This window comes from Culex quinquefasciatus, chromosome 2 (assembly GCF_015732765.1).
Source record: "Culex quinquefasciatus strain JHB chromosome 2, VPISU_Cqui_1.0_pri_paternal, whole genome shotgun sequence".
Taxonomy (NCBI): Eukaryota; Metazoa; Arthropoda; class Insecta; order Diptera; family Culicidae; genus Culex; species Culex quinquefasciatus.
This window is the reverse complement of record NC_051862.1, coordinates 33,139,133-33,163,865: the sequence shown is the minus strand read 5'-3', so window position 1 is coordinate 33,163,865 and position 24,733 is coordinate 33,139,133. Positions and strand designations below refer to the sequence as shown.

At 34.2% G+C, this 24,733-nt stretch overlaps 1 protein-coding gene across 1 annotated transcript in view; it reads left to right on the top strand.

Annotated features, from left to right (window-relative positions):
- Positions 1-21,561: 21,561 nt before the first annotated feature.
- LOC6040102 overlaps positions 21,562-24,733 on the top strand; it is a 424,546-nt gene continuing 421,374 nt past the window's right edge. The window contains exon 1 of the mRNA XM_038256474.1: positions 21,562-22,517. The gene's annotated coding sequence lies outside the window, so the exon portion shown is untranslated. The remainder of the gene's footprint in view (positions 22,518-24,733) is intronic.

Here is a 24,733-nt window from a genome sequence, read left to right as displayed (position 1 = left end):
CAAAATATTTACTGAATGACAAACAAGGGTTAATTTATTGAATAAATTTCGTTGCAAGAAATACATAATTTTCTTAAACTTAGGACAATTAATTTTTTTCTCCCTCCTCTTAAAAATGTCCTCAACTAAAAAAAAAATGTTTAAATTGCATTGAAATTTTTTTTTTGGCTAGCTATATATAGAGGCTGTTGCAAATATTTTTCAAAGTTTATGTCGCCCTCTTCAAAGTCGGCCTAAATAATCAGGGGGCAAATTTTTTTTTTTCGATAAACTTAAAAATTTTAATGCAAATTAAAGTTTAATCAACCGAAAACCAGTTAAAATTTATATTCCTGCGTTTATAATTATATTTAGCTTGTTTGAACTCCTTTGAAGAAGTTTTAAATTTTCATGAAATACCGATGTACAGTCCCACAAAAGTGAGCGCAGTAGGCATCGACAAAAAGTTACTACATCCCGGATATGTTCCGAGATCACCAGTGCGAACCCGTTCCGGTACTTCCAGTGCCACAACCAGTGGCACATTAACATCCGCCAACATCCCCATCAGGAACGAGTTCCAGATGCTGACGATTTGGTTGGTGCCTCGTCGTCGCTTGCTGCCGAATTTTTACAAACTCAGCCCGTTTTGGGCAGCTTCGATTCTTGGTCGAATGGTAGCCGCCGCAATTGAAGCATTTCGCTTCGATGCTCTCGTTGATTGTGTTGCAAGCTTGAGTTTTGTGCTCACCTCCGCAGGTTGCACAACGACTCTTGATGAAACAGTTCCTTCCACCATGCTCAAACTGCAAACAGTTTGAACACTGTGTCACGTCACGGTGCACTGTACGATAACGTTCCCAAGGCACGATGATGTTGAAAATTGCCCGAACTGCTGTCAGCTCAGACGGCGTTGTCGATCCTTTCTCGAAATGAACCAGGTACAGTTGATCACGATACTCGATGTCCTTGTTGTGTCTCATCATCTTGAAGACTTCGATCACGTTCAACTTAAGAGTTTTGAGCTCTTCTTTCAGCACACTCACATCCATGTCGTACAGGCCTCGGAGGTCCTGTTTCATGGGGCGTTTACCTGGATCGTCATGGCTGTAGTATTCAATCTTTGTGTTGTTCAGAAAATCCCGAACGTAGTTGTAATCCTTTCTGTCAGGTAGCAGAATTTTGAGTCCATCAGCACACAACCGAGTGGAAGCTCGTAAAGCACCAGATTTGATAAATCCGGTCAGCCACTTTCGCACCGAATCCGATGACGATGTTTTCACAAAAATGGGTGGCACCTTTTCCCGTCGTTCAAATTCTTCCTTCTCGCTCATGTCCACAGGGAGGGTAGCCAACTGGTTTCCAGACGAATTTTGAGCGTCCTTGCTCAAACTGCCTGGCTTAGCAGGTAGCGCATCAGCATTCTTTAACTTCTTCAAAACTACCGATCCTGCTGGTGAGGACTACCTCTTTTTCTTGCCGTGAGGCATTTTTGCACGACTTGAGTTTCAGGAGCTAATATCGAGGTGTACCTCTCTCGATGTTGGTTCTCAAAGGAATGAAATAACGATCTTTTTGCATACATATTAGCCTTTTGGTATAAGTATTTAGATATAAAATTTATTTAATATTAGAATCGCTTAAAAGATCCTTGTGATAATTTATATGTTAAGGTACAGATTGGTTTATTGTTAATCTAAATCAAACTTTATTTGCTGTCAGAAAATATTTGCTTGCATAATTTTATTCAAAAAGATCATTTTATACTTTTCTTCTGTAAGAAAAGCAAATAGATAGGAAAATTGTTAGCAAAGAATAAATAACATTGTCCAATTTTAAATTTTCTATTTTTTTCTTTGGATTTTCCAAGCGAAACAAGCTTTTCTGAGGATTGATTTTCGGGAGAATGGTTTCAGGGAGATCGTAACACGGATTGGATTAATCGTTTTACTGAAAAATCCAATTAAAAAGTGTTTTTTTTTTGGAATTGCAAAAATATTGTATGCAACTTGTTGTTATCATTAGGCATTTTAAAAATTTGTTAAATTCAGTTAAAAAGGCTATATCTGGACAATAATCCACAAACAATCACATATCTCAAAAGTAGTCCACAAACAAAAATAACAAAACCAAAATCCAGATGACGAAAAAAAACCCGACACCTCAGACGAATCGCAGACACACAAAACGAGAAATAACTGTTCTTTTGGAGTCTGCGACAGGTGTGGCACCCGGGGAAGGGAGAGTCGGACAGAGAAAGAAAGGGTCAAGTATCTCGCTCAACGGCGGCTCAGAATGCCAACCATGCGAACTGAACTCGGAGTGAGACACGATCGTTGTCGGCGTTACTTGGTTGATTTTATTCGTTTGTTTTTTTGTGTGTTTCGTGTGATTGGACAGACGGCGAAAGTCGGCACTTGATTGTTTCACGCGAGATTTTTTTGGGCTTTCTAGTATTGTGATAATAAAATTTTGATAATTTTTTGTACATGAAACGATGATTATCAGTGAAATTTCGCAAAAACGGTTTTGTGGTTCATGTTCTTTAAGAAGTTTGAGAGCAATTTTCATTGTCGTGTTTTATCTCTTCTCATTTTCCTGGAGAAAGAGAAGGTTCACATGCGAAGAATGCAATTTTGAGATGATTCCATATTTACTTAGATCATGGAATACTCAAAAAAATGGTTTGCTAAACTTTAACAATCACAATAAATTTGAGAAAAGAAGACTATCCCTCACCAATTTCTGGAAATTCTGAACCAGAGAATCTTGAACCGGTCCCATAACCAAAAGAGGTTTGCCGATTCTGCAACGAAGTTGTTTAAAAATGTGAAACACACCATCGCAACGTTGCGATCTGCAGATATAGGTCAGTTGATCAATCGAATGATAAAAAGGAATGAAGCAAGAAAAAAAAGTGCGGACTAGCTCTGGTTTGCCTGGTCAGTCCAGTCCATTGAGTTGGGCACTGGACTCGTCTCTTTCACCGGTTCACTTGTGACATGTTGATGGGTACGGTAGAGGGTTGTAATTTTGAACATATTATCTTCAAGAATACTTCGGAAATTATCAAGAATCGTCGAAGGAAATGTTTAGTTAAGCTTGACTACTTTTCATAAAATGACCAACTCACCTTTCCCCAAACGAAATCTTCGGTCTGGAACGTACAAAAAAGGTAATGCCAGCGAAAAGAATCAACTCGACGTCGAAGTTACCTTAGTCTAGAATGGTTCTCTGGCACGGAACACGTCAAGTCAAAGGGAATCAGAAAAGAAATGAAACCAACAACAACAACAACAACCAATCGATGGAGCAGGTTCGTCGCTTGGTGCGTGTCTTTTCCCCCCCAGTTCTTCAAGAGTGCTAATTTGTACCGACTCGCAAACCCGTAGACTAGCGCAAGGCCCCGTGATTGAGGTCTTTTGTTTCAGCCACGTTCGTTCCGCCGTGGCCTCCACGTGTTCCGAGTGGGGACGCCTCCCTTCAGAAGGGTGGAAGAGGTAGATGATGGATGAAGAAATTAATGGAACCTCTCTCTCTATCCCTGGAACACGAAAGAAAGATACGTATCATAGGTCACCACGCAGCCGCGGTGTTCGGAAACGTTCCCGGCTCAGCCCAGCCTGGGGGAATTCGTAATTGGGCGGAGACTCCATAATTGGCCCGATAGTTGGCTTGGTTCTTGGGACCGGCCTTGCCTTTTGGGGTGGACTGGAAGACGTGAGCTATTGGCGATACGAGTTTTTTTATGGGTCATTGGGTTAACCATAGATATCGTATTACATAAAAAGAGGAGCGCTGCGTGGTGCAGAGCCATTATGGGGAGTGAGTTTCATTTTGGGGATGGATAGATCGATTGAGAAATTGCTGGGAGATGTTGATTCAAGTCAAGTTGGAAAGTTGTTTTGGAAATGATTTTATTTTCATTCGATTAATCAAATATTTTACTGGATGAGTATTAAAACAGTAAATAATAGCCAGACATTTTTATATGTTGTGGCATTTACAAGTTCAGTTGTTTTGCAATCATTACTTTCCAAAAAATGTAAGGTTTGACGAAAATGATAAAAATGATTCTAAACGCAGGGGAATGCATTTTAAATTGATTTCAGATGATTGTAATGGAAATTTCCATCGAAATGTAGTTTTTTTGCCAAACTAATGTTTACATTTCGACCCCACTGTTTGTCGATTTCCGAACACGCGTTTACGTACCTACTTTTGACAGCTGTTAATCCACTTCCATTTATCGGATCTGGATTCGCTAATTCGAATGCAGCTCCATTTGAATCAGTGAATCCGCTCTGTAATCGATTGTAAACTTCTCAGAATACTTTGTTCAAAATATATTTATTTATTTTTTTAATATTTTTAATCTCTTTTAATCTTTTTATTTTTAATTCAAAATTTGGAATTTTGGGACCACGTAAACTGTGAAGTATTATACGGTGTATTTTTCTGAGAACATTAAGATAAATAAATCGGCAAGTCTGATATTTGGCATCATGAGCAGGGTTGCCAGGTTGCCAGATAAATCTGGAAATGCCAAAATTTTCAAGTGTCAACTTGAATAAAGATTCGCCCATTTCTGTGCCAGATATTGCCAGATTTTACGAGATTTTTCACTTTATGCCAATTTTGAAATACTTCTTGATTAACATGAACGAATTTAAGTGAAGATCAAATCAATTAAAAAAGTGTTTTTTTTAAGAAAAGTTAAATTCAAAATTATTGAAACATAAAATCAATTAAACCATCTGAATTCTATTTTTTTTTAATGAATTCAGATCCACCCTCCATCCAAGATTGTTAGATTATCGTCTGCCAGATTTTTCCAGATTTTTAATCGATTATTGGCCAGATTTTTCAAATATTGACCTGGTAACCGTGATCGTGAGAGAAGGGCTCTATCCCGACATTTTTTGGGGTATTTCGGGGATCTAGAGCAACTTTTTTTCTGATGATTTTTTTCGACTTTATAGGATTTTTCTTCAGAAAAGTCGATGAAAATCAATGGGTTCATGTTCATATCCATCAAATTTTCTATGAATATGCTTCAAGAGACTCTAAATTGCATATTTGACCTCCATCAAAAAGTTTTCAAACAAAATCAAGCAAATTTAGTCCTCTGCCATATAACACTATGACATTTAAAAAAATCAATCACATTGTAGGGAACAGTTTTCTGAACAAAAAAAATGTGACTTTCTCCAATTTTAACTGTCTACTAAGATATTTTTAATAATGAAAATATTTTGTTTAAAAATAAAACTTTTATCAAATTTTGATGAAATATATGGAAATTATTTAATTAGAATAATAGCTAAAAACTCAGTAGGCGGTTTGCTGTAAACCCCAGCAAAATGTTGGGATAGAGCTTTGTTTCACACCGTAATTTAAAAAAAAGAAAAAAAAACATATTTTCGCAAATTTCTTGACATTTTACAAATAAGTGATGGAAGCATTGCTGTTAATAATATACCTTATAATGTAACTATAATAAACAAAGCATATGAGCAGTTCTCTACAAAATCTGTCTTTTTTTGAATTTTAAATTTTTGTATTTTTTAATCCGACTGAAACTTTTTTGGTGCCTTCGGCATGCCCAAAGAAGCCATTTTGCATCATTAGTTTGTCCATATAATTTTCCATACAAATTTGGCAGCTGTCCATACAAAATCGATGTATGAAAATTCAGAAATCTGTACTTTTTGAAGGAATTTTTTGATCGATTTGGTGTCTTCGGCAATGTTGTAGGTATGGATATAGACTGAACTGAAAGAAAATGATACACGGTAAAAATAATTTTGGTGATTTTTTATTTAATTTTTTGTCACAAGAACTTGATATGCAAAAAAACACTATTTTTGATTTTTTTCATGTTTTGATATGTTTGATGTCCTAATGCCAGCTTTTCAGAAATTTCCAGGTTGTGCAAAAAATCTTTGACCGAGTTAGGTATAAATTTTTGAATCAATACTTATTTTTTCAAAAAATCGAAATATTGATCGCAAAAAATTTTCAACTTCATTTTTCGATGTACAGTCATCCCACATATTCGGAACACCCACAAATTCGGAACACTTTTATGATAATTTGTCAATAGCATACCAAAAGTAGCTTTTTTGTCGACCTTACTATTTTTAGAGCCTTCATTTGGACATTATCTTGCTATTTCACTAGTAAAAGTAGCTTTTTTGAACAAAAAACTTCATTCCAAGACTATTTTGTCCAGAGCAGCAAAACACTGCCTCCAAATTGCCTGTTCCGTAATTGTGGGATGTTATTGTGCCTCCCACAATTGTGGAACACCTGAATTTAACTGATATTTTCACAAAAAAGTTATCAAACGATGTATAAAACATCACTAAGCTTGAGTTTCATTGGTTTCAGTGTGTGAAGTAATTATTTGGTAATAAATATGTACTCCTGGAGAGATCCAAAGTATGTTTACATTCGTAAGAAAAAAGTGTTCCGAATTTGTGGATTTCAAGGGTCAAAGTAATTCTTCAAAAACTTCATATAAAAGTTAAAATTTGCAGATGTTAGATACAGCATTCGAAAGATCGCAAGAAAAGCTTTCAAATGAAGGCAAAAGCGAATCATTAAGTTCAATTATCGATTTGATATGATTTTTTGAACATTGGCCGATCTGGAATCCGTTCCGAATATGTGGGATGACTGTAACATCAAATTTGCAATCAAAAAATGCTTTAGTGAAATTTTGATAAAGTGTACCGTTTTCAAGTTAAGGCCAGTTTTTTTGAAAATAGTCGCACTTTTTCATTTTTAAAAATTTTTGCACGTGTTTGCTTACTTTTGAAAATAATATTTTTGAAAAGCTGAGAAAATTCTCTATATTTTGCTTTTTTGAACTTTGTTGATACGACCCTTAGTTGCTGAGATATTGACATGCAAAGGTTTAAAAACAGGAAAATTGATGTTTTCTAAGTTTCACCCTAACAACCCACTATTTTCTAACGTGGATATCTCAGCAACTAATGGTCCAATTTTCAATGTTAAAATATGAAACATTCGTAAAATTTATCGATTTTTTCGAAAAAAATATTTCCAAAATTTTTGAAATATTCAATATGACGCCCTTTTAAAATGTAAGTCGAAATAAATTGTGATGAACTTATTTGCAGATAAACAAATTTTTATTCAAGTATTTAGAAAAAAAAACATGCTTAAAACCAAAGTCAAAACATTAAAAAACATGGTTTTGATTTCAATTAACTCTCACTTTCAAACACTCTCTCTCGCTTGGGCTCATAATTAGGCTATCAACACTATACCGTGAGCTGTGTAATAATTTATGCAATTTCCATTCAAAACCGGCCCATCCCATTCATGCAGCCCAGATAAAACATGATTGCGTTTCCAAAACACTCTTGACCACCAAGTGCCTATGCCTATGCCTATGAGCACGAAAGTAGCCGCAGCTCCTAAATAAAGCTCATTATGAGTTGAATTTGGAAGGCGTTTATTGTTTTGTTATTATTTGTTTGCTGTTGTTTATTGACTGCACACATTATGCAGTCACTTTTGCTTTGTTTGTTTGTTGATTTGAGCAGCGCAACCAACAAAGTTTGGCATAATTCGATCGCTCATTAGAGGACGCGCCCCTTTTCGCGCCAAATTTAAGGGAGATTTCATTTTGGGCATCGCACGCTGGCATAGCGCAATAAATCATGAATAGTGCAGGCAGACCAATTCAATATTTCGTGGCGTTATGGCACTCGTTATGGCTGGAGATATTTTGCTCTTGTAATAAGGAATAGTATGAGCAGCAATAAGAGGGGTTTAATAGTTAACCCTTGATGTTTAAATTTTAAAGTTTTGATTTTTTTTTGTTATAAGTGTATATTAATGTCTAGGATATTCTTATTATTAGATTCTCTCTAGTTTTAAGAAATTTGATTTTTTTTTTATTCTTTGAGATGATTTTTTTAATCTTGTGCAACCAAGGGTCCCACCAACCCAAGAAGGCGATTGTTACACGACTGGAATTCCTGGTCTTTCGTTTAGTTTTTCCTTCCACTCGGCTGCTACCGACTTATGGCAGCAGCTGGCTGGTTATTAGCGATCGTGATCGATATTTTTTCGTGGTTTATGAACCATTCCGACAGAGCCCGCTGGAGTTCTGCACACAAAAATAGACCGAACAATTGCGTAATTCCCTTTCCTCTTCTTGCGCGCCACCACCAGCAATGGAAATCGTAAAATTATGTAAAAATGTGTGTCGGACAGGTGTGTGTGAGTGTGTTTGAAGTTGTCAATGAAAGGAAAAGGAGGAATTGCTGTTTGGTTGGAGGTTTGACATTGAATGATGGCTGGGAAAAAGGAAGTCGTCAAATTTGGCGGAACATACACAACAAATTAACTGATTTTGAGGCCACATGGAATTTTGGACAAGTGTGTTGAATCTTTATCAAATTGCTGAGGTTGTTCCAATTGGATGAGCATTTTGATGGTTTTAGGGGAGAGCAGTCACTTACGATGCTATGATATTAATTATTGAACATTTCTCTAAATTTTCCTGGTTTATGGTTCTTATATTAATTTGTGTTGTTTTGATTTGAATGATGTGCCCTTCTCACCAAATGAAACATTTTGAATATTTAAATTATTATTTTTTCAATCTAAACAAAGAAAGTAATATTTAAATTGAGACTAGATTTTTTGAGTGTCATATAAATATTCAAAAGTGTCTGTCTTAAATGTTTTGATATCGATTTGCTAACTTCCGAAAAGATGTCGTTTATGATCAGGACTATGTAAAAAAAAAATTAAAGTACATTTCATGAGTTCCAACTTTCATGTTTAATTATTTAGATAGACAGGAAAAAAAATCACGGTTATATTACATCTGGGAAGGGGTCCATCTTTTAAGTCAGAAAAAATGTGTAATTTTACCTCTGAAAATGTGTAATTTTACCACTTTTCTGTTGTAATGTCACTTTTTCAGTCTAAATTGAGGTGAAATTACATCATAAAAGAGGTAAAATTCAACCTTCCAAAATTACACCTTCCAAATTTACACATTTTTTTACTGTGTAGGTTATCACATAACCTTTTCAATGAGACTTTAACATTGAGTTTTTCGTAACCTTATCTCGAGTGATTCGTACTTAAGTGCAATTTTTTTCTGATCGCATCGATCAATTGGGAATCAAACAAAATCAACATCAACACTATTAAGTAGTTTTTTTATAAGTGTGTCAATATGTTTAAGTGTACAAACATGCAAATTATTGGGATGATAGTAATATTATTTTTGTCTGAATTAAGTCGACATAATTATTTATAAAATGTTTTGCTTCTGATTTTTTACTTTTGTTGAAATGAGAAAAACCAAGGCAGAAATATACATAAAATGAGAGTTGGAAACTAAAAAAAAATGATGGCCGTCTCGTTATTTAAAACAGTAATTGTTTCTGAAAAATCCCTCTGCAAATTTGTTGACTTTGACGATGGTTGCTGAAATTGCAAAAGATTAAAATCAAACCGATATTAAATGTAAAAAATTAGGGTTTCATAAAAATTTGTTTGATTTTGAAAAAATAACCATAATATTTAAATTAAAACTAAAACCAGATCTTTCAATTTTACAATTACTAATTTTATATATTTCCGAAAATCCTTGCTTTTAAACTACAAGTTATAGTCCACCCCTTCAAAAGATCCCCAAATAATCTGGGGGCCAAAAATCTGCTCAAAATTAAAATTTTCGTTTATGAGAACTTGTACAATTTAAATTTATTAGGAGCATACTTCATATCGTTTGTTTTTTTTTAAATCAAATTGGCATTTTAAGGAATTTGGCAAATTTTGATTTTTGGGAGCATGGATCGGAAATAGTTTCGAGTAGGAATCTCGTAAACCAGAACGCCAAGGCAATGCTGTAGAGCGAATAATTTGATTTTGATTTTAGATCGGAAAAAGAAATAAATCTTTTTAGGTAAAAGATCTTTGAATGATAGATGTTTGATAGTTGCCTGTTTGTTTGGCCCAGGGTCAAACTTCAAGTAAAATTTGTATCAGCATGAACACCAGTCATTTCAAAACTTGTTGCCTTCCCGTTTAATTAAACAGTCTTTCAAAGTCTTTAAAATGAATTCATTTATGTATTTTGCTGATTTTTTAAATTTTCATTCTAGTTAAGAGCGAGTCCACGAACAGGGCATACCCCTTTGTATGGGACGTCGTTTGGACCTCACCAATCTGCTTGAAAATTTCAGGAGTTGTTTGTACATATAAAACTAGGGGAACAGCATCTAATTCCAGCGTGCCTCTAATTTTGGCAGGTCAGAACTTTGACGTTCAATTAAAGCTAATTAAAAGCGTTTTCAACTGAAATCGAGTGATAAATAGTTCAAAAAGAAGTGAGCCATATAGTTTCTATCAAAAGTTTTGCAACATTAGTAGTTTAAATAGTGAAAATCAGCAAATTGGATGGAGTTAGGAGCGAGTGCTTAACCTGCCAAAGATACGAGAATTTCCCCTAGCATTTGGCCAAAATATGAGCACTCTAAGTAAACGGGAAATGGGGCAAATCGAGACACAAAGCTTGAAGGTTCAAAAACGTCAAAAATCTTGAAAATGCTGTAACTTATGCAAAATTCAATTTAATTTCAAAATTCAAAATGCATCTGAAAGGGCTTGAAAAATGATTGGATTTAAAGGGAGTTATTGGCATTTTAGTGAAAAAATAGCACAATTTTTAAACTCGAATAAAAAAGTTTTCCATCCAGATATCAACTCGATTCGCCCTCCAGTTTGTAGGGGACATCTGGGACTACCATCTGAGACAGAGAGCGCTTTGGGTAAGGCAGTTTACCATATTAAATAGACACTTTTTCTTTTAGTGATTTTTTGGCTTCAAATTTTTGCTCGGGGGACTCCTTAGAACAAATTTTCCGGTGATAATTTAGGCAAATTCGTGTTTCTGAGACAAGATTGAAATAGAAACATGCTTAAAAATGTTTATTTTCGTCCTTTTTAATAAATTAAATAAATTAAACAAAAAAAGGAAGCTGCCTTTTCCTGGAGACATCTAGTTTCCTTGAAAAAGAATTAGATTTTCAATAGATGTGATTTGAAGATTTTTTTACCCTAATTTTTTGAAGGGTTTAAATGGACGAAAATAAACATGTTTATGCATGTTTCAATTGTGAAATTGTCTCAGAAACACGAATATGATAAAATTATCACCAGAAAATTTAAAGAAAGGTTAAATCTTGTTTTTTTTTAAATTCCTGAAATTGTCGAACATATTTTAATTATAAACTAGAACAAAACGATACCCACCCTCCCCTATGACCTTCACAGACAACAGCACCACCATCCTGTTGAAAGGCGGAATGTCCGTTTCAAAAATATCCAATTACAATCAAACTACAACTTTTGTACGCGTTTGCTCATCGACTCGTTTCATCGAAGGTCGCACAAATTATTAAGAAGCGACAAGTCACACTAAAATTGCGTCTTTTGGCTCCACTGAGGTCACCGTCGTCAGCCGGTTCAAAGGTGGTGCCGCACCATTTCCAGCCAATTTCAAACCGCCTTCTTCAGTATGGTTTTGTCCTGCAAACTTTCGTATCGCGGCGTAAATTTGCAACGACTCAACTCACTGGCTCTTCGTGGTAATTAACCAGATCATAAAAACGTCCGCGTAATAGGTGAACTAGTGTATGTGTGTTTGTGTGCTGTACGTGTGTCAGGGTTGGTGTGTGTGTGTGCCACAACATTTTGCAACAGTTGCAGGAACAACTTCAGGTTGAAATTAGTGGGAATGCTGGCAAAAACCTCATGTCTTTCCTCAGAGTTTAATTTTCTTTGGTAAGGTACGTGAAGTTGGTGAATGTTATTTTTTGTTGCAGTTCCTTCCTGTAAGCCAGCTGCTGACAACGTTCTCTTTTTCCTGAATTCAATTATGCCTTCGTTGGAGGTGGTACTAGGTTTTTGACCTGAACTGAAACTGTACTGAAACTGAACTGAAACTGAACTGAAACTGAACTGAAACTGAACTGAAACTGAACTGAAACTGAACTGAAACTGAACTGAAACTGAACTGAAACTGAACTGAAACTGAACTGAAACTGAACTGAAACTGAACTGAAACTGAACTGAAACTGAACTGAAACTGAACTGAAACTGAACTGAAACTGAACTGAAACTGAACTGAAACTGAACTGAAACTGAACTGAAACTGAACTGAAACTGAACTGAAACTGAACTGAAACTGAACTGAAACTGAACTGAAACTGAACTGAAACTGAACTGAAACTGAACTGAAACTGAACTGAAACTGAACTGAAACTGAACTGAAACTGAACTGAAACTGAACTGAAACTGAACTGAAACTGAACTGAAACTGAACTGAAACTGAACTGAAACTGAACTGAAACTGAACTGAAACTGAACTGAAACCGAACTGAAACTGAACTGAAACTGAACTGAAACCGAACTGAAACTGAACTGAAACTGAACTGAAACTGAACTGAAACTGAACTGAAACTGAACTGAAACTGAACTGAAACTGAACTGAAACTGAACTGAAACTGAACTGAAACTGAACTGAAACTGAACTGAAACTGAATTGAAACTGAACTGAAACTGAACTGAAACTGAACTGAAACTGAACTGAAACTGAACTGAAACTGAACTGAAACTGAACTGAAACTGAACTGTAAAATGTACGTAAAATCAATGTAATCTAAGCAGACACATAATCGCAACCTGAATCGCTAATTGAAACTCAAACTTCGGGTAGAATTAACGCAAAGGCAGCCTGAAACGTAATCAAAAACGCAAATTTCTCGCAAATAGGACGTAAACATAGCAGAAACTAAAAATAGCTGTTTCTATATTTCTCTATTTAACTTATTCAAACAACTTGTTCAGTGCGGTTTGCCCACCACTTCAAAGCAAATTTATTCAATAATTTCTATCAAAACTTATTATACTTCATTTAATATGTACAAGTACATACAAATACCCAGCTAAACCTTCTCTCAGACTCAAGCCAACCCAATCATACTCCCGTGTCCGTTTGGCTTGATTCTCTTAATTAAATTCAAACTTATATTTTTTTTCTCAATTCAAGCCGGCCCTTTCTCAATCGCCGCGGCAGCTTGGGTGGACCAGGAATTTGGTTGTTCACAACAACAACAACAAAACCACGCAACTCTTGGAAAAACGCTTTTATGAGCTTGGGCCGACTTTTACCGGGTCGGCTCTCTTCCGCTCACTCGACTCTCTTTGCACCAGACAAGATCAATTTCCTCTCTGATTGTTGTGTGATGCGGCGTTGTAAAAGTGTAATGCTGCAATAAAGCTGTGAACTTTCTCACCAAAGTGTGATGCGCGCCGGATCGTGAGAGATCGTGAGCGACATAGTGATCGTGGAGAGTTGGGTGTTGATGGATATCGCGTGGTTTGTGGAACTCGCGATCACTCACGGTCATGTTGAGAGAGATTCTGTTATCACTTAGTTTTGCTCAGATGTGCTTCGAGTGCATTTTAAATTTGAAATATTAATTAATAATGTTTCAAAAACCCTCAAAAAAAAAAAAATGAAAATTTGATGTATGGGACCTTTTTAAAAAAAACCTCAGAGATCGGAAAATTTCACGAATGTTTCATGTATTATCATTGAAAATCGGACCATTAGTTGCTGAGATATCGTCATTAGAAAATGGTGGGTTGATTTAATGAGACTTAGAAAACTTCAATTTTCGTGTTTCTTTTTCTTAAAGCGGCTCTATCTCAGCAACCCGAGGTCCAATCTTCAATGTCCTTAGACAATTTTATAGCAAATTTTCTGAACTTTTCTAAAAAAATATTTTTAGAAATGGTCACTCATGGTCACTATTTTTAAAAATTAAAAAACTGCAAAAAATTCGCTAAGATCAAACTTTTGGTGGCTATATCTTGAAAACGGAGCCCTTTATCAAAAAAATTGTAAATTACTTTTCGATTGCAAATTCAATTTTGCGTTAAAAAATAATGTCAAACTTGTTTTTGCATGAAACTTCGATTTGTTCCAAAAATCACTTTTTCAAACATTCATAACTCGGCGGCAGATTTTTTTGACCATGTTTCTCTATAGCTCAAAAGTTGCGGATTTTTGACCCCTAAAACATATCAAAAAATCTCGAAAATCAAAAAATACATATTTTGGGAAATTGAGTTTTAGTAAAAAAAAGTTGATTAAAAAATCTGCATTTTTTTTTCTTCCGTGTACCTATTTTTTTCTCAAAAGTCCTCAACAATACTTACAACTTTGCCGAAGACACCAAATTGCTCAGAAAATTCACTCAAAAGCTGTTTGAATATTTACATACCATTTTTGTATGGACAGCTGCCAAAATTGTATGGAGACTTGTATGGGTGAACCAATGACACAAAATAGCTCATTTGGTCATAGGGAAGGCCCCCACAAAGTTTGAGCCAAATAAAAAAATACAAATAAAATCCATTTCCGGTTTTGGTAGAGAGTTGCTCATAATAAGAATAATTTTAGTTTTTAATGTAATTTTGCATTTTATAATCAAAATTTGGTAGATTGAAGAGAGTTTCCAAAAAATGTTGAAATATGCATTGAGTATTGATGCAGTTCAAATCTATGTATTTTGTACCTCTCATTTTTTGTGACATTTTTTTGGTGAAAAAGAAACAGTTAAAATGTCCAAGGAAATTCTGGGACATAAAAAATAATTAACATTAACAATTTAAATTTTATTTGGTTTCTTTTGTTTTTGTATTTTTGTTAAAATAGAGCTTAAAATGTATTTTTTACAGATTTTGAATTTTGAGATCACAATCCAAAATAAAAACAACACTTTATGAAAAACAATATTTTCGAAAATGTATTTATACAGTCAAGACTCGATTATCCAAGGGTCTTGTAAAAATTTTACTTCGGATAATCGGATCACGAAAAAATATTTTTTTGCAATTCCGTCGTGAAACTACTTACTTTTCCTATCATTCTTGAACGACGAAATAGCCTACTTTTCTGTACCAAAAATAACAGAATCGAATAGCAACACTTTTCAAAATAAATGCTGAAAAGTAACACTTTTCAACATTTTTTTATTTAAACGATTTATTGACAAAATACATGAAAATTTGACATAAAATTTCACTCAGTGTGTTTTTTTGGAATTGCAAAAAATGTTGTATGGAACTCGTTGCAAAACTTGATTTTTTCAGCACTCTTCAAATTTATCCAACTCGGTGAACCTTGTTGGATAAATGTACGACTCGTGCTGAAAAAATCCTCTTTCTGCAACTTGTTGCATAATTTACTATTTTCGTTGCCTTATTTTTGATTGTCATGCCATGTAAATATTTCACTACGGATAATCAAAACTTCGGATTCTCGAGTCTGCACTGTATTTAGATTTTTTTTTATCTTTAGCATGACTGTTACAATGCATTAAGCAATTTATGATACAATTTGCTAAAACAATAAAGTTATGCTTAAAATGAGAAAACTAGTTTTGCTGCTCTTTTTAAAAATATTTTACTACCCTGAATTACCAAAACAAGAGCTGATAAAAATCGTTAAAAATGAGATAAGGAATACAGTCAAGACTCGATTATCCGAAAGCATTGCAAAACTTCACATCGGATAATCAAATTACGAAACAAAAAAAAAACGATGTCTTATTTTTGATTGTAAAGCTTAAATAATTTAGAATATTTTAATCCAAGATGGCGGTGATGCAATATTGAAATAGTAGTTTATGCAACAAGTTGCAAAAAGTGGATTTTTTCAGCACGAGTCTTACATTTATCCAACGAGGTTCACCGAGTTGGATAAATACGAAGAGTGCTGAAAAAATCAAGTTTTGCAGCGAGTTCTATACAACATTTTTTTGCAATTCCAAAAAACACACACTGAGTGAAATTTTATGTCAAATTTTCATGTATTTCGTCAATAAATCGTTTAAATCAAAAAAATGTTGAAAAGTGTAACTTTTCGAAACAAGTGCTGAAAAGTTCAACTTTTCAGCACCCATTTGAGTGCTGAAAAGTAGAACTATTCAGCATTTATTTTGAAAAGTGTTGCTATTCGATTCTGTTATTTTTGGTACAGAAAAGTAGGTTATTTCGTCGTTCAAGAATGACAGGAAAAGTAAATAGTTTCACGACGGAATTGCAAAAAATGCATTTTGTAATTTATTAGGCAATCAACCACTCAAATTTGACATAACGGTACGTTAAACTCGAACTTGATTTAAAAAGTAAGAAAATAAAGAATAAAAAAAGTTTCATGATTCGATTATTCGAAGTTCCAAACAAACCTTCGGATAATCGAGTATGGACTATTTATGAAACCAGAGCAGTTTTATTTTTCGTTAATTAAAAGTTGCTCAAAGTTACCTTCTGAATACGCAAAAATAAGAAAATTGAAAAAATCTTGGCAGTAAAATGTTAAAATGCTTATTAACTTTTAAAAAATCATGTAAAAAAATAATAAAAAAAATCATTTGAATGATTATCTTTATTGATGCCATCCCTGAACTGATAAACTCACGCGAGCAAAAAAGCACGTGTTACGATCGTCGCGAGATCTTCGATCATCACTCTCTCATATTTTTCTCTCTAACCACTCACGCGCGCTCCACTCAGAGAGAGAGAGCGCCGGCGGTCCCCCCAATCGCTGAGTGAGCTCCCCAAATGGATGGCTCCAGCTCCCCGGCTCGCTTGCGATGATCTTCCAGCCAGTTTGCCTGTTCAGTCAGTCAGTCAGTCGGTGTCTGTGAATTTAGCCGTGCGGACTCCGTTTTGCGTGTGAGCGCTTTCGCTATTCGTGTCTTCAGTGTGTGTTCATGTTTTGTTCTTGTTTTTTGTTGCGGTTGTATTTTGAGTGTGCGTTTGCGTGACAAAGGCAAGTGTTGATAGTTGCCAAAAAATAGCGTTTGGTTGCTTTAAAAACTTACATCAAAAGCAAATAAGTTTTGCTGTAAATTTATTTAATCGTCTTCAAATTGTAATTAGCTTGAAAAATGCTATAATATTGCAAAATAAAAAGAAGAGACACCAGGAAAAAAAAAACTATCCAGAGCAAAACCGTGTTAATCTAAGTGGAAATTAGTGTAAAACATCACGCAAAGCGTCGTTACATGAAAACTTATGTAAATTTACCTGTCGGCGTGTGTGTGTTCGTTTGCTTTCGCTGGAATTTGCACAGTGCGTGTGTGCCACCTCTTCCCGCGGCTCTTCGGGCACACACACTCAAATATTGGCGTGTTTGATGTGCTCTGGATATCGCCGAGGCTGCCGATGCAGAAGCCGATGAGGAGCCCCCGATGGCTGATAACCATCGATGAAAGCAGCACCACCATTGGGGAATGCACTTCGGGACTGTTTCTGTGTGTGTGTGTTTGTGTGTGAGAGAAAATTGCATGCATGTCTGAAGAGAACGACCACCACCAGCATCATAATTTCATTCGGGAAGTGTGCTAATTTTTCCGATCGAAAGGCTTTTCGGCTGATAATGCTAAAGAGAAGCAAAAAAGATAAAAAAGGAGAAAAGAGAAAGAGAGGAAGAAATGTGGTGCAATTTAATTTAACTTTGGTGCAGCGAAAAGAGTAGATGAGACAAAAAATGGTTCGAAATGGTTTTGGACGAAATGAAAAAAATGAGCCAAACGCGTTGATCATCGTCAGATCGGTGGCGGCGACGGAGTGAATCGGGAATGAGGTGATGACGTGAACGTGAGCGTGAGCGTGGTGAGGTTTCTGGTGCAGAAAAGTGTTGCAAACCGAGGCGTTCAGTAAGGCGATCGAAAGATAAGAAAGATTGAATGATTGACATCGGAGAGTTGACGCGAGGTTGTAAATTTTGGAGGCTCGGTTCGGTCTGTTTTTTGAAAATAATGAATTTTAAACAAATACTCTTTTTCTGAGTAGTCAAGTTATCATTTTGTCCGATTTATTTGAGTTTTTTAAAGGCTTGCACAGACAAAAGTCAATTACTAAATCAAATCACGACCAAAATATTTTTTTTCGTTTTTTCTTTTTCTTGTTTGGAACATCTTTTTCGAGTTCTGCGACCCCATTTTAATGAAATATGAATAGTCTATTACCTATTGAATATTAAAATGCATTTTTTCAATATTTTGTCACCGCCATATTGGCAGCCATCTTGGATTTAAACAAATTAAATCATTTTAGCGTAGTTTAGGGGTCACAGCTAAAAAAGTAGTAATCCAGCTGAGTGTAAAAGGTCTGGGTGTAAAATAAATATTGCAGTATTTTATGCAATTTTATGTGATTTTACACTCTTAAATATGTAGCCCATCAGTATGGGAAACCTACTTGACCGAAATGTCAAGCTCATATATGCGTTTATCCTTACAGCTTTACATCGGTCTGATGGCCGAGTGGGCTAAGGCGCCAGTCCTTACTGTTGGTGCTGGGTTTGAATGCCGTCGGTTACAACTTTTTTTTGTGTTTGCAAAAATTGAACATGCAGTGTGTAATATTAAGTGTTTATTTTGACGAAGGTGATGTGCATGCTTTTGCATGCGATTTTACCATCGGATTTTTTGCTGTGGTCATACTTAAGCTCAACAATCAAAAATTAGACAACGATTTTTTTCATGATTCGATTATCCAAAGTTTCGATTATCCAAATTGACATTTTTCCGAGGCATTCGGATAATCGAGTCTGGACTGTATTCACAATTTCAGGAGTGATTTTTCTGTGTGGTTGAAATGTACAATTTTAATAGATTTCAAAAATTATAGGTCTTTTTTAGTTCAATATTTGGTTCTGATTCATTCCACAGGATTCCATTCCCAGCATTCAATTCCCCAGAATTCCAATAAACCAGAATTAACCATTTCCCAAGTTATGGAAAGTTTTACGAGCTTTTTAGTTAAACTATAATTGAGACTAAAAAGCAAGTCTTACAGTTAAAAATTACCACAAAAAACAGGACAAAACGCCTGTTTTTCCAACATTTTAATAAAAAATAATAATAAATAACGTAAAAATTTCTGGAAATTTGATTTAATTTTTTTGATGTTTTTAAAATTTAACGAAAATTTAACCATTCTGAATGGTAAAGGGGATGGCGTCTATAAATTAATTCAAAAGTTTGTACAATTTTGATTGTTTTTCTGATTATATGGCCTCTAAAATGTTGAATTTTAATTTAAAATATTTATTTTTATTTTAATTAAATTCGTTAATTTGTTCAAAAAGTTGTTTAAAATAACGCAAAAATTTTGCTAAATCGGTCAATATCTGACACAAAGAAGGGTGAATCTTTATTTGAATAATCTGGCATTCCCAGGCTTGAAGTTTTGAAGATTTGTAGACTTGCCGAGTATTCTCATATAAATTCACCCTTATTTTGATAAAACAACAAAATTTTTATTTTTTTTTGGGAATGAGTTATTCCGGTAAATAAATTTATGGGGAATGGTTATCTGAGCAATAGAATTCTGAGGAATGAGATAGATTCATTTTTTCAACTTATGGAAAACGTTTTATTTATCTAGATTTAAAATTGATTAAATTGATCATTTTAATTTCGATTTTAAATATTTTTTAATTACCTTTTTAAGAGTTTTTCATGTTGCATAAATTGTGATTTGGAAATACGATAATTTTATCGGCGATAACCAATGATAAATCATTGAAAACAATTATTGAAAATTAATTTATTCAAATTAAATCGTCTCAGATTTTGAAAGCCTGTAAAAAAATATATTTGTGTGCTAATGCTCATTCGAAAATATTCAAATTTGCATATTTTGTTGAACAAGATTTTTTTAATGCATTTGTATTGATTATCGCTACATCAGATTTTTTTGTTTAAAATTCCTATAATTAATTAAAATACCGTATTTTTTATAACAACTTATTTCAACTTATCAAACGAAGTGAAGTTTGAAAAGTTGAAATAAGTTGTTTTAAAAAAATACGGTATTTTGTGAAATTATAGGAATTTTAAACAAAAACTCTGATATAGTGATAATCAATACAAAAAAGCTACGTTTGATACGAATATTGGACATTATGATAATTTTAGGATTTTTTTAAATGTATTTTGAGATACCTTCAATATTTAAAACTGAAAACTCAAACATAATTATAATCCATACAAAATTTAGCGTGGTTTGAAATTGTAAGTTTTAAGAATTTGAGAAATTTTGAAAAATTCTATTATTTATCGACCGTCTCAATAGACTCTTGAGGTAAGGTCTGGTTGGCTTTTGGTCTTTTAGGGAAAATTAAAACACAGACCTGTTTTTTTCTTCAGACGTTTCGACCCAGAGAATTACGATTGTTTTTCATTGGAAAATGCTTTGTGAAACATAAGGCACATGATAGATCAATGTCCTCTAGAGGCGGGGTTGGGTTTTTGAGTGTTGGAATTTTTAGGCATGTATGAACTCATTTCAAAATATGTTGAATTTTAGTTAACTTTCGATGCAAGTACCGCAAAATATTTTTTTTCAGAGAAAAATAAATTTTTGATTTCATTATTAATTAACAATTCTTCAAAGAAATGTAAAAACCATGGTTTATTATTTAAATCTATACCTTTATTAACTTTTGGTTGGGGTGTGTTAAAAACATCCTTATTAAAAAAATGTATGCCTTTGATTTTTTGAAGATACATATCTAAGAAATGAAAAAATGTATGCAATTTTTCATTTCAGTTAAATTTCCAGATAGAAATATATGATACCAATGATTTGATTAAGATTCTGTTGTTTCCGTGTTTACAAATAATTATGTTTCTATAGAGTTTTATTAATTTCAAGTTCATGAATGAAAATATTACAAGAATTTAAATAAATCTGGAGATCACCTGATTAAAAAACGCCTTATATATTTTGGATGCAAATATTTATCACGTTGTTCAAGTGACTTCAACGCACGTGGAACGCGTGCCCACAATGATCCATATTTTTGTAATTATCCTGCAAAACAGGCTTGCCAGTATATTTTTTTCCACCACAACGCCTAACCAACCTTTAAAAAATCATGTTTCTCCTCCGCCTAGATCATGATACCTACCGTTACATTTTATTCCACAATTATAGTCAATTAGCAAGCCACTTTTCGCACCAATTAACTCGCCCTCTCTCGCTCACTCATTTGCTCACTCACTTTGCCAGGTTGCTCAACCATTCGCACCCAGCACGAGACATCTGCGAAGATGAGGGCTCATGGCTGATTCTATCATTTTTGAGAGTTTAACAATTTGGACGCGTGTGTGCGGGCACGACGAAGGCTAATTGAATTGAATCCTCTCACATTCCACTACTGTCCTGACTATCACTCGGGCGGTGATGATCGGTTTCGCTCATAAAACGTTGCTTTTGATTGTGTTTTCCCTCTCTCCCTCTGAAGTGTGTTTGTTCTAACCTTTTTTGTAACTGTTTTTTTTTTTCTACGATTTTGGCTTGAACGTGTGTGTTAATGAAATTTGAGACGCTTTAATCTTTTTGTGGGGACAAATTCTTTCGAAAGAAATTGTGGCTGATTTTATCACAATGTGTAAGTTTAATCACTTTTTTTTATTGTTTTTCATCATCCAGAAGCGAAAATCCATGTGAAATAGAGATTGAAGCTGAATACACTGGACGCTGCCTGCAATTAGGAAGAAAACTAAGAAGAAAGTTGAAGAGGAAAAAAAGGTCGTAAAAAACATCATTTGACATCAATTGTTTGCTGCAGTGTGAGTGTGTGATAGTGTTAGTGAATTTAAGAGTAAAAAAAGCTTGTATTTTTTTCCTCTGCCTTTTCTGACTAATTGGCTCTGCGCCGCGAAAAGGTTGACGAAAGAGAGAGAAAAATAGAAAAGTGTAAAAAATACCAAACAAAAAAAAAATAGAAGAAGAAGAAGTTTGAAAAGTGTGTCTCACGAGTGAGTTTGTGTGCGAGAGAGTATGATTAAGCGGAAGATTTAACGGATCAGTGATAAATATCGCGACGGTTCGCGTTCTTCAAAAAGGTTGAACGTCTCAGAAGAGAGGAGGAGAAGTTCGTTTGTGTGTGCGAGAGGGGGCTTGTTTCGGTGAGAAAGGCTTGGCACCCAACAAAACAAGGTCAATAGGAGAATCACCGCCACCTCCACCCCTCAAAGCATCCCCACCCTTAAGTAGCTTTTGTTGTGAGTTTCTTAATCGGTGGGATGTGGTGAATTTTGATTAGTGTGAAGAAGAGGAAGGAAGAAACGATCGAATAGAGAAGAGATCGCTAATTAATCGTTCTAGTTTGAGAAATAGTACACGTCGTCTTCGACTTCGCCTTGGGAATTGTGTATTCACGGATAATTGATACATTATACGAGGCGCATTCGACTGCTGATCATCATCGGACTAGGTGAGAAATTCAGCCTGCCGGCGAGACCGAGACCAACCAACGAACAGCAGCTGGACACGTGGAGGAGAATTGCAACAACAACACGGGTGTGCAACTGCCAGCACGCTGAGAAAGAATTTATTGCACACAGGTGATTCTTGAACGAGAGAGTGTGTTTCTTTAATTGCTGGTGAGTAAGAGCAAATAGCTGAGATTCTTTTGCTAGACTGAATGTGTGGTTGCGTTTTTGTAATTATTTACTGGGTAGCAGGTGCAGGAGAATGGGAATTTGAAGTAAATGTGTTCCTTCATATTGTGCACTGGAACGTTAAATATTTTCTAAATTGTTGCTTGTGATTTTTGTTCTTGAAAAGGTTAAATTAAGCTCAGCGATTTACTATAAAAACGTTGTAGTGAATAATTACGATTCGAAGCGAATCATTTTAGAACACACGATAATTTGGCAGTAACTTGAAGTCGATATGCCTGTATCAATGTTTTTTTTTTACAATTTTACTAGTTTGAAAGTACAGTGAATTTCCCTGAAAATTACATTTCACATTTTTTAAGCTCTTATCTTAAAAAAGATAACTTTTTGATACCTCTGTGTTTTCTTATGCTAACTACATAGGAAAACGAGCAAACTAGGTACGAATTAACACAGAGAATTCTAAATAGTTTTCAACAATCCTTAACTAATTAAGATAGGTAACTTCTTTTTAAATGTTTGTCTTCTTTCTCTTTGAAAATTTCTTGTAAAATCAGAGGCCAAACAGCAATCATTATTTCGAAAGTGTTGAACCAGCCACTGAAAATCTGAAAATCCATAAAATTAAAAAAAACAATGTTTTTTTTTTTTAGAAACAGAATATTCAATAAATTAAAAATGAACCATTGATTAAAAGACTTTGAACTCTAGGTTTAAAAAAGTGTTATTTTTTAAGGTTGAATATTTCCCTATTTTAAATGTAATTTTATCTAAATTTAAGTGTAATAACCAAAATTATACAGAAAAATATTTTTTTCTGACACAAAATGTGTCAAAGTTTTTATGATTTTTATTGTTTTATTGTTAAGTGATATTTTCTTGGATTTTGAGATATTAATAAAAAAACATCAAGCGTATCGTAACTGTTTGCTTATCAATTTTTAGAATAAAGTTGAACAATTAACTCTTGAAAAGTGTTGAATTTTGTTAAGTTGAAAATTTAGTTTTTTGAATATTTTCTCATTTTAAAGTAAATTTTCTTAAATAATATGTGAAAATGTGAAATTCAACAGAACTGATGAAAATTTCACCAGTTTCTTATGTAAAATTACACTTTTTTACACAAAATCTACAACCATTCTCATGTGTAATATTATAATTGTTTTACTGTGAATTATAATTACGGTAACTGATTTCTCAAAAATATACTTGAAAATAACATCTTCACAAAAAAATCATCCCAAAGCCTTTTTTATGAAAATGTGTATTTTTGTTGAAAAGCATATTGTTCATAAAAAATATTTAAAGAAAAATGAACATTACTATAAAATTGTATCAAAATCAACAAGTTAATCAGAATCACTCCAAAAAGATAACATATTTTCGAAATTATCGAAGGGGAGGATGATTACAGTTATTCTTCTAATAACAATATTTTCAATTTCAAAGAATATTGCTTTTTGCCTTTCTTACAAAAGAAAGGTTTAAGGTTTGCTTTTGGAAAAACGCTTTTTTCAGAAATTTAAAAAAAATCGTGCACGGCGAGGATTCGTCCCAGGAAAAAATCCTATTACTAAATTGAAGGTTTAGATGCGTTCTTTCGATTGAATTTTGGCCCGAAACCCGGAACTCAAAGTCTGATTTTTGAGAGCTCTTTTTCTGAAATACATGGCCGATGTCTGTATCCGCTCTTAAAAATTTGTGTCTTCCATCACTGGAAAACCGCTCGTAAAACCCACAATTTTTAAAAGCCAGATCTGTAGCCGTGGGGTCGGAGACGAACATTTTATTTTTCGATTCACAATTTTCGACCAGTAAATGTGGTCAAAGCCATTTTTGGAGGTATTTTTTGGACTTTTTTTTACAAATAACACTATCAAATTTAAAGAATTCAAATTCAAACAAAAAGCCATTCGAAAACATGCGCCATAAACTGTTTGGGCCCAAAATTTGAAGCTTTTCCAAAATGTATTTCCAGAGATATAGCGATTTTAGTGTTTTTCGTCTTATTTTTACCCTATTTTTTCCTATTATTTTTTTGGATTTATACAAAACCATATACTTAACATCAAATTCAAAGTTCCAGCCCATTCTCGATCGAAAGCATTTGGTATGAATTGTATTCGAGTAAATTTTAGTATTGATCAGACGGTTGGTTCAAAAGTTATAGCTGTATGATTTTTCTTTACATACAGAGT